This window comes from Thamnophis sirtalis, unplaced genomic scaffold (assembly GCF_051295495.1).
Source record: "Thamnophis sirtalis isolate CommonGarterSnake01/CBP01778 unplaced genomic scaffold, rThaSir2_p1.2 scaffold_11, whole genome shotgun sequence".
Lineage (NCBI taxonomy): Eukaryota > Metazoa > Chordata > Lepidosauria > Squamata > Natricidae > Thamnophis > Thamnophis sirtalis.
Genome location: NW_028261391.1, coordinates 22,996,527 through 23,008,069, shown reverse-complemented (window position 1 = coordinate 23,008,069; position 11,543 = coordinate 22,996,527). Strand labels below are relative to the sequence as shown.

At 41.9% G+C, this 11,543-nt stretch overlaps 1 long non-coding RNA gene across 1 annotated transcript; it reads right to left on the bottom strand.

Annotated features, from left to right (window-relative positions):
• Positions 1–215: 215 nt before the first annotated feature.
• LOC148043556 (uncharacterized) lies at positions 216–7,151 on the bottom strand. Its single transcript, XR_015698095.1, has 3 exons — positions 6,831–7,151; positions 1,370–1,715; positions 216–335 (listed from the first exon to the last, which is right to left on the bottom strand). It is a non-coding gene; the product is annotated as an uncharacterized LOC148043556 (long non-coding RNA).
• Between the last annotated feature and the right edge of the window lie 4,392 nt (positions 7,152–11,543).

The following is an 11,543-nucleotide window of genomic DNA, read 5'->3' as shown; positions in this document are numbered from 1 at the left end:
AGCCGGCTTTAGTAAATGTTAGTAAGATGAGAAAATGCAGTGGCACACACTGAACAGCACAAATGAATCTCACTACAGGTTGTGTCAGGGTAATTACCATAGAAGCGCTCTCAAAGCTATCTCTGTAATGCCTTCAGTGCTACGCCTAATGGAGGTACACAACTTGTTATTTTTCAAAGGAAAAACCATCCCTTTTGTATCTCCTGGAGATATAAATATATTTCTGCCATCAGGCTTTGCAATTCAGTTTGATTTTTCCTTATGTTGTTCAGTGTAAAGTTGTCAACGTATAGTGATGTCCGGTTCTTCCTTCTCAAGAATTTGGTTTCTCTCTCCTATGATAGAGCAAATCATTAGTTGTGTTCCAACATATTTGTATATGAATTATCTCTCTAATTATCTCTCAAGATTGACTAAGCCTTCCATCCTTCCAGGGTCAGTAAAATGAGGACCCAGATTGTTGGCGGCAATATGCTAACTCTGTAAACCACTTAGAGACGCTGTAAAGCATTGTAAAGTGCTGTATAAGTCTAAGTGGTCTTGCTATTGCTACTTCCACATCATTCAGTTTGCTACAGAATAAGAGGGTAAAGATATAGATAAAGTATAGTCTCAGTTAGTCAATAATATTTGTTTCCTGCAATGGAACTGGTCATCAAGAAACATCAGCTGAGAATAAATTCAGTGTCCCAGGCTGAGCATGGGAGATTCAGCCTGAACATTATCCTAGTCCTCAAGAACTCAGGGATGCTTTCTAAATTCTTTGTTTGTTACGTTTATTTGCCGCCCATCTTGCTATGGTGCTATTCTGGTTGACTTACAACAGTAAAATAGGAAAAATAATAAATTATGCAACAACGTGTTCCAAAAATCATTTGTAATAATTCACTAGCCTCCAAAACTAGAAATATAAAATTAATCATATTGTATCAAAAATGAAACAAGTCACAACAATGTTATTAAAATAACATTGTCATGGCTGACTTGCCATGGGACAACTCACCATAATCAACTCACCCTGGAAGAAGAGTTACAGTAATATAGAAGAAATAGTGGAATAGAATCATTAAAGAAAGGATGACAAAGGAATGACAAAAGGAAATGTGAATGACAAAAATTAAAATATTTTTAAAAATTATTTTAAATAATTAAACTGAATTGTTGAACCATCCCGCAGCGAGTTGTCCCATGTTGAGTTGGCCATGTCAAGTTGTCCCACATGAGTTAGTACTTGGTCTTGGCAAATTAGCTGCGGTGAGTTGTCCCATTCCATTTCCAGGCAAAGCAGGGGAAAATTTTTTTGTTTTGTTTAGGTGTTTGTCTTGTAACAATTTTTTACCAGACTGAGCTGACCCCCACCCATACTTACAATTGGTTTTTAAACAGAACGTGAGTTGACCTTGACAGGTATGCATTGTGTATCTTCTGCCAGACAGGTCCAAATGATTCTGATCAACACCACACCCTTCTGAAATAGGTTTAACCTCGGAACTAGGCCCAAGACTGGAAATTTTAGTAGCTGTAAAGGTAAAGGTAAAAGTTCTCCTTGCACATATGTGCTAGTTGTTCCTGGCTCTGGAGAGTGGTGCTCATCTCCATTTCAAAGCCAAAGAGCCAGCACTGTCCAAAGATGTCTCCGTGATCATGTGGCCAGCATGACTAAACACCAAAGGCGCATGGAACACTGTGTTGATAGCTGTACTCCTCCAGAAAACCTGGAGAGTATAACGGGAAAAAAAACCCTGAGTTATAAAATTAGAGAAACCTTTGCTTTATTTTGGTTTTACAGGGATATAAATATCACAATCTTGGCTGGGAGTTCCCCATCATAGCGGCCCTTTGTTTAAATGCTTCCTTGAAATCAAGGCTTAACAGATTTAATTTCAGAATGAATCTGCCTTACCACGTTGATATATTTTGTTCATGCCAGGATTGGACTTTGAATAGAGCAACAAAGATGTGTGTCTTAATATGCCTGTCAGCTGAATTGAATTACTTAATATTTACTTATAGTAAATACATATCAAAAACACAAACAATACTTCCGAAGGATAAACTACCCATTTGGTCCTCATTGAGATGGATTACTGTCATATAATCACAGATTCCCCCACTGAGCAAAAGCCCCAACTCTTAAAACCATGATTCCATATGGAAACAATTTTATTCAAGTTACTGCTCCCAGTTCTGTAAGTGCAGGCTGATTGCCCTCTTGGAAGAGAAGATAAAGGGGCTAGAGACAAAATTGTTTATCCTTCAGCTTATCAGGGAAGATAAAGAATTCCTGGATAGGACACAGAAAACACTTGAGGAAGGACAATGTAAGAATCACCCCCAGAAAAAGAAGAAAACCAGATTGGAGGGGAGGAGAACACGTTTGTTAAGAACAGTTCTTTTTCTATCAGCCTTCAAACAGGTTCTAGAGCCTTTACCCTAAAAATAAATCTGGACTTCTGGATAAAGAGCATCTGTAGCAGTGGTGGGATTCAAAATTTTTTACTACCGGTTCTGTGGGTGGGCGTGGCATGGCTTGGTAGGCATGGTTTGGTGGGTGTGGCAGGGGAAGGATACTGTAAAATCTCCATTCCCTCCCAGCTCCAGGGGAAAGTTACTGCAAAATCCCCATTTCTTCCCAATCAGCTGAGACTCGGGAGGCAGAGAATAGATGGGGGCAGGGCCAGTCAGAGGCGGTATTTACCAGTTCTCCGAACTACTCAAAATTTCCACTACTGGTTCTCCAGAACTGGTCAGAACCTGCTGAATACCACCTATGATCTGTAGCATGGAAAATCACTCTCCAGCTGTATCAAGGAAAAGATACCTGTCTCTGACCTGAGGAAGTAAAAACAATGGCTAGTAGTGATTAGAGACTATCTTGGCCTGATAGTCCATCAAGTTAAGTGAACTGTTTTACTGAGACTAACATTCAGGAGGTGGTAATGTCGTTGTTTCCCTTTTTATCTAAACAGATATTCCATTCTCCGCCTTCCCCTCAATTGATTATGAACATATCTAGGAAAGTTGTTTCGTCATCTCGATTTTGAAGCACAGGGAGGAGATGGCAATCTTGCTGAAAGTGATTATAGGTAGTCCTAACTTAAAGTAATTGGGCCTGGAATTTCCATCACTAAGTAGTAAGTCATAAAGTGTGATGTCACGTGGCTGTATTGCCTAGCAGCATCAATCCCATTAGTCCTCATTGCTTGTTGCTAAATGCAGAGTGCAGATCATTAAGCAGAGGTCTCCAGTCTTCTGATCAGTTGCTGTGTTTGGAATTTGGGGAGCACATCATGATCATTATTAGAAACCTGCGTCAATGAGAGGGAGCAACTTGTTGTTTAACAAAATGGCTAAACAGAAGCAGTAACTACTTGAAAAGCTAATTTGTTGAAAGTAAAGCCAGTTAGAAGACCTGTGCATACTGGATGCTCCCTATTCACCCTAGGTTGTAGTTGTTCATTATTTCTAGCCAAGTGATCATACTTTTAAGCCAAACATGGGCTACAACTATCTATCATTTGTGTTTTATGTCCATAAGAGCTGTGGTGTGTAGTGGTTAGAGTGCAGTACTGCAGGTTACTTCCGCTGATTGCTAGCTGCCTGCAATTTGGCAGTTCGAATCACATCAGGCTCAAGGTTGACTCAGCCTTCCATCCTTCTAAGGTGGGTAAAATGAGGAGCCAGATTGCTGGGGGGAATATGCTGACTTTGTAACCCACTTAGAGAAGGCTGCAAAAGTACTATGAAATGGTATATAAGTCTAAGTGCTATTACTATTGCTCTTCTTGTTTAAATTGTTTTTAAATAAATAATTCTGGTAAGCACCCAAATGTATGGTGTGACCAGGGGTGGGTTTCTCGCCCTGTTCCAACTGGTTCAGTTGGAACGGGGCTGGCGGCGTCCTCGTGCACGTGCACAGTGCACGCATGCGTACTAGCGCCTGTGCGATGCTCCAGCTGCTCCTGGAGGATTGCGCAGGCGCTGTATGCGTTCTGCGCATGCGTGGAAGCGCAGAACTCGTCAAAACTGGGTAAGAAACACGGGCGGGCGGGTGGATCCTTTGGCGTTCCCGGAAGTTACTTACTTCCGGGTTCGCCGACCAACCGGTTTGCGGGGACCGCCGCGAACCGCCTGAAACCCACCCCTGGGTGTGACTGTGAGCCACCTTGGCCATCCATTACTGCCAGGAGTATAATGTAATGTATTTTGGTAGTCAAAGTGTCCCTAATGATAGTTTATGGATGAAGTTCTTAGCAAATCTATGAAAACTCAATCCAAAGCTTGAATGTTTGAATTAAAATTTGAAGAACTTTGATAACCCACCATAAACATTTTCTCAGAATGGCAATTAAATAAATTCATATGTGTTTAAATATTAACTATTACTCTTAATAGTTACAGCTTCCACATGAAGGAAATGTAATGCTATGTGAAAATATGTGCAAAACTGGTTTTGTGTGTGTGTGTTTTTCTAAGTAAAGGTACACATTTTTCTGCTTATAATACTAAATTACAGATCAGTCTTATATCAGTGATCCTTTGCAACTTCCACACCGAGATACTTCCACATATCTCTTTCCATCACCAGGGCAAAGAGAAGGAAATGAGAGTCTTTTATTTCCATTATTAGTAAACTAACCAGAGTTGCCTCATTATATCTAAATTAGACTGGTATAAATTGGAGAAATGCACAGATGACAAAATCAGGTTCTGACCCCAATACAGAGATTTATAACTGCTCATAACAGCTTTTATGAGAAGAAGAAACTGTCCAATTGTTTTCATTACTGAATTATAACCAATTTCCTATCAATAGGTTCCGCAGTAGTACAGAAGTTGCACAAAGTTAACATGTGTCAGAGTCAGGAATTCTTATCCTGCATTCTGATATGGACAATTGTTTGTTGAAAATGGTGCACGGAACAGAGCTAAGAGAACTCTGAGATTCCAGAAGGCCAGATATGGTGATTTTTGTGAAAAGAGAACCTCCAATTTTTGAACAGTTTATTTTCCTTCCATTCTCCACCCTTTTTTCATAGCAATTTGCTATGAAAATGATATATACATTTGTGAAAAGGGTATTCACCCCTTTTCAATTTTCGTGCTGAATGTTAAGGAGTTTTATGTGAGTCCTACTGATATATAAAGAATGAACAAACAATATTCAGGTTGAATGATTTGTTTATTTCATAAACAAAGTTGACTAGCACATGTACGTTTGAAATGTGAAAAGGTAACTTGGTTATGCCATCTTTAACTATCAAATTACAATGGAACTTCCTAAGACCGGTTGCCAGTTTCTCCTTCAGCTTAATAAAGTTTGGGAGTCTTAACCATAAACTACTCATTTCAGTCATTGCCACATCATTTTACTTAGGTCTGGACATTGAAAGAACAATGACAATTTGTTTGTTTGTTTGTCACATTTATAAATCACTCATCTCTCTCACGGAATGATTCAGGGTGAATCCAAGTGAATGTAATTCTGCTGTGGATTTGCCTGAATGTTTTGTATCACATTTTTACCCAGTGATTTTTGGGGGGAGAGATTTTGGGGTTTTTAAAAATCTTTTTGTAATAGTAAAGTCATGAACTTTAGCCAATGTGAGAAAGCCCTGAAGATCGCTGGATGTTGTTCTGAAGATCTTTGTGATTATCTGGATGATTTTATGCTGCTCTTTGCTATTTTTTTTAGACAGTAAACCCACTCTGAGGAGGTTCACTATTGTCATCATTGCAAGGCTATATCTTTGAATGAGAGTGGGGGGAGCCCTACATCTTTAGAAATAGTGTTTTCCATTTTTTAGGCATCATTTTCTTCTTCTTCTCCTCCTCCTCCCCTTCCCCAAATTTCTTTCCAGGAGGGACATGATCTTTCTGGTAAGAATTTCACAGTAAGGGAAGCAGACATTGTGTAATACCAGGAATGGTCGGTCCAACTGATTCTATAACATGCAAAAAGACACAACTGGCCCTACTTTAAAGGGAGAAAAATTCCTTTTTCACACTGTCACATCATATTTTTGATAATTTTGGTGTTATTTATTCACTCAGACTCTTTACATACCTATAAGTCTCAAATGAAGGTCTGATAATATTCAGTTTCAAAGATCTGCAAAAGGAAAAAACCTAAAGGCTTTTAGAAGCATAGATGCATTGGCTAGAGACCAATGATGAATAAAAAAACAATGAGAAGCTTCTTTTGTTCTAATGAATTGAAGACAATCACAGAAAGAGAAACAGGTCAAGAAAAGGGATGGATGGATACTTTTAGGGTTTTTAAAGCAAGCAATACTATTTAGATCTTGCAGATTTTATGTTTCTTTAAAATCCCCATTCCTTGCAGACTAGATAGAAAGGGGCACCATGAACCTATATATTATTTACTCATGCTTCTCTCAAAGGTCTATATAATTTGATTATAATCTTGTACTGTCAGGTACAGAATTACAGCTTTCACCTTTCCTAGGAACTTTCTTAAGTAGAAAGCTCAAAAATATCAATATCTGTGGAGAATATTTTTTGCACACAAGACACTGTGTCATGCCTTTGTGAACTAATCAAAAAGCCTGTGTTTGTCCAACACACATCCTTTGATTGCAGTATTTTTCAGTACAAAAATCAAATTAATGGGAATTGGGTTGTTACAAAAAAAGCCCTTTTTCAATTTCACACATATAAAGAAAATACTGTTATTCCCCAGCCTTGTTTGCCATATGAGCATGAATCTAAATGAAACAAACCACAACTATATAATACTATCTCTCTCTGTGTGTGTGTGTATGTGTATGTGTATGTGTGTGTGTGTACATACATACATACATACATACAGGTTTTGGTGTATTCGAGTCTTTTCCCATGTAAGATTGAGAGTATTTCAGCAACGTTTCGGCGAGGTCCCACTCATCATCCTCAGGCTGGTGTCTTCGGCCTCGTGCCTGTGCGAGCTGCCGTCCCTCTATAAATACTGGTGGGGGTGTGTGGAGTGCTGGCTCTGTTGCTGCAAGCAGATTGGTTGGTTGTGTTGTAACATCTTGAGGGAGTTGATGTTTGCAGATTAGTCAGCTGTTTCATAACATCCTGTGTGGCTGAGGTACTGGCTGTGTGAATATTGTTCTTTTGTGTTGTAATGACCTGGGTAATGGGCTGTGTGGTGACCTCCTGAGCTCTATTGAAGTGATATCTTGAGTCCTCTGCTGCAACCTCCTGGAGGATTGGCTGCATTGTAGCATCCTGAGCCTTTGTGTTGTAACCTCCTGAGTTCTGTGATGTAATGTCCTGAGCAGATGGCTGAGGTGCAACATCCCGGGCTTTGGTTTGGCCCCGAGTTTGCAATCTGGCCATGTGTTCATGGCGTGGGTCAGTTTGCTTTGTGTGGGGCTCAGAGCGGGGTGCAGCAGTTGGTGATGCCGCCGTTGTTTGGCTTCTGGATGGTAGTTGCATTTGGTCTATGGGATGGGTTTGGGTTTGAGTCTGGTGAGGGTGATTGGTGGTTGCGTCCTGTGTTGTTCTTGGTCTGGTGTCAGTTTTCGTGGCTGGGACTCATTTGTTGACTAGGGCTAGTTTCCAGATGTCTGGTAGGTGGGAGGTATCGTCACGTTTATTCATGTTCTGGGGGTGTTTCTCTATTTCTATGGCTTCCATAATTATTCTCTTGTTGAAGTGTTCAGTTTTGGAGATTAATTTGGTTCTTTCAAAATCAATTTCATGTCCTGTAACTTTAAAGTGCTGGAAGAGGGAGGAAGTTTTTTCTTTTTTTCTGACTGTGTTCTTGTGTTCTGCGATGTGTGCATTTATTCTCCTATTAGTTTGTCCAATGTATGTGGCTGGGCAGATTTTGCATGGTACTTCATAGACTCCTGGTTTTCTAGCTGGATCTTGTCTTTAGAGTTTTTTAAGATGTTGGCTATTTTTTGATCAGTGCCAAAGGCTGTCTTGATATTATGTTTGTGGAGAATTTTGCTGATTTTATCTGTGGTGCCTTTGATGTAGGGGAGGAGGGCGATGCCATTGTCCTGTTCTGTGTCTCGGTTCTTGGGGGGGGGGTGTCTCCTTTTGGATTAGGTTGGTAATTGTGTTTCTTTCGAATCCATTGGCAATTAATACCAGAGTGTGTAATTCAGTTTTCAGGTGGTCTTTGTCGGCTAGGCATTTGGTTCTAGAGATGAGGGTCTTGGCTACAAAGTTGATCTGTGCAGGGTGGTAATGGGATTGTGTGTTTAAGTAGCAGTTGGTGTGTGTTTTTTTTCTGGTAGATGGTGTGTCCTAGGGAGCCATTGGGTTTTTTGTAGATTAGGATGTCCAGAAAGGGAAGTTGGTTTTTTGCTTCTATTTCCATAGTGAATTGTATTTTGGGGTGTAGGCTGTTGAGTTGTGTGAGGAAGTGATCCAGTTTTTCTTTCCCATGTGGCCAAATCACGAAAGTGTCATCAACATATCTAAGCCAGAGTTTGGGTTTGTGTTCAGATTTATCTAAGGCGTTAGTTTCAAAATGTTCCATGTATAAGTTTGCGATGACGGGTGAGGAGGTGATCCCATGGGTGTTCCTTCTATCTGTTTGCATCTTTGTCTATTATGGATGAAGTATGTGTTGGTTAGGCAGTGGTTGGTCAGGTCCAGGATGTGTTTAGGGGGGTTGTGTTTGTTCTGGATAGCTGTGAAGGCTTCTTTTATAGGCACTTGGGTGAAGAGCAGGGCTGGGTTTCAACCGGTTCGCACCGGTCGCTGCGATCCGGTTGGTCGCCGAACCCGGAAGTAAGTAACTTCCGGGAACGGCGAAGCCCCCCCCCCGCGCCCGCGCGCGCCCGCACACCCGCACCCGCTCCTTACCCGGTTTTTTTGAATTTCGCACTTTCCACGCATGCGCAGAACGCCTGCGCGATCCTCCAGGAGCAGCTGGAGCATCGCGCAGACGCTAATACGCATGCGCGTGCCGCGTGCGTGCGTGCGCGAGGACGCCGCCGGCCTCGTTCCAACCGATCCGGTTGGAACGGGGCGAGAAACCCACCCCTGGTGAAGAGGGATAGGACAACGAAGCTTACGAGTAGGTCGCTGGGTTGTAGATTTTGTTTCTTTATTGTTTCTATGAAGTGGAGTGAGTTGTATACATATAATAATACATAGTGATAGTATTATCACACACACACACACACACACACACACACACACACACACAATATATGTGCACAGATTCCTGCCTAGTCTGCTCTGAAGGCTATGCCAGCTACCTGAAGCAAATCAGGGTGACTAGAAACTTCAAGATATAAAGGTATAAAGGAGATTAATTTCTGGGATTCTGAGTCCTTAGTTTGAGAAATATTATCCATATATTATAAATATTATACATATACACATATTATACATATACTTATTATACATATATGTGGGCTGCTGGGGGTTCACATGGGTTTGGGCGATCCTTTAGCTAGGATTCTGCCCACTTCGGCAAACCCCCAAATGCCACTCCTGGCTGGCCCCACCCACCCCTCCCAGGAGTCTCCACATGGCCCGTTTAATGCCATGTAAGCACAGGGCCCACGCGGAGGCTCGGGGAGGAGTGAAAAAGGGTCTACCAGAGGTTCCAGAAGTCTGGAAATGGGCCTTGCCCATGCCTGAGGGAAGCAGTTTTTGCCCTTCCAAAGGCTCAAGGAAAGCCTCCCGGAGCCTGGGGAGGGTGAAAAACTGCCTCCCCCTGCTGCCATGGTGCAGGAGGCTGACTAGGCCACGCCCATCATTGCCCTGCCAACCAGCAATGAGGCAGCGAACCAATTACTGCGATATTTGAAGCCCACCCCTGTATGTATGTATGTATGTATGTATTGTTTTTAATAGTTTAGTTTTAGTTTAGTTTTATTAGAATTTGTAGGCCGCCCTTTTCCCTGAGGGGACTCAGGGCGGCTCACATAAAACTGGGAAGGGGGGAACACAAACATCAAGATAGAAGACATATAATAAAATAGTAGGCAACATACATTCATCATTCGGGAGGGGTAACTATCCTTATCCCCAGGCCTGACGGGCGAGCCAGTTCTTCAAGGCTATGCGGAAGGCTTGGACGGTGGGGAGGGTACGAATCTCCACGGGGAGCTCGTTCCAAAGGGCCGGGGCTACTGCTGAGAAGGCCCTCCTCCTTGTGGTTGCCAGCCGACACTGGCTGGCCGATGGGATACGGAGGAGGCCTAGTCTATGGGATCTTATTGGTCGCAGGGAGGTAATTGGCAGAAGGCGGTCTCTCAAGTATCCAGATCCACTGCCATGTAGGGCTTTATGGGTGATTAATAGCACCTTGAAGCGCATCCGGAGATCGACAGGCAGCCAGCGCAGCTCGCGGAGGATGGGTGTTATGCGGGTGAATCGAGGTGCACCCGCGATCACTCGCGCGGCTGCGTTCTGCACTAGCTGAAGCCGCCGGATGCTCTTCAAGGGCAGCCCCATGTAGAGCACATTGCAGTATTCCAGCCTAGAGATCACAAGGGCCCGAGTGACTGTTGTGAGAGCCTCCCGATTCAGGTAGGGTCGCAACTGGCGCACCAGGCGAACCTGGGCGAATGCCCCCCTGGTCACAGCCGTTAGGTGGTGGTCAAATGACAGCTGTGGATCCAGGAGGACTCCCAAGTTGCGAACCCTCTCTGAGGGGTGCAAAATTTGACCCCCCAGCCTGTTCATGGCACTATGACTTTATTTTGGTCAGGTTTCTCTTTATTAAACAGGTTTATCTCTGTTCAAAGCAAGATGAATGTAAAATCCCCAACAAAGCCATTTTTAAAAGTATCTTTCTTTCTAAGCACTGCTTACTTATATCTTAGTACGTGCACTCAAAGAAAACTTGTTGAATAAAGCACTAATTACATTATAGCTAATCTATTTAGTCAACAGTTTATTCTCTCACCTCAAAGATGAAACTGGATGTCAGTTTGGGAGATAATAATGACATGAGCTTGTGTATCAGGCAAGATGACAAATGCCAGTGAAATTGTTTTTAATCCTTTAAAGCTGTGACTGAAGAATGGCACTTGGACTGCATTTAAATCTGATACTGGCCAAGGAATAATGATCCATTATTGCAAACCGCTAGAGGAAGTTTCTATAGAAAATAAATGCAAGCTGACAATGTCACGATTCTGATGACATGTATATACAAATAAAAATATTCATTGCTCATCAGAAACTCTCCCATCAGAAATTAAAATATTGAAAACTATGTCACTGGCTAAAACAGCATAAAAGTTCGTCCTTAGGGCTGTTCTGCCTTGGCAAAGCCAACTTAGTCTAGGATCATAACAGGAATTTTGTATAGTTTGGGGAAATGGAGAATTCACAAGCATTTGCATATATAACCTACATTTAGCTGCAACGCTAATGAAATTACACACAATTCCCACTACCACCACCACACCCTACTATTTGTCTACTCTGTTGGGAACTAATAGACAGCACAATCCTATATATATTTGCTCATTCTTTTTGAATACCATGATTTCAACATAAACTGTAATAGATTTTGATGTAAAATTGCTTTAAAATTATTGTGTTAATATTTAGAA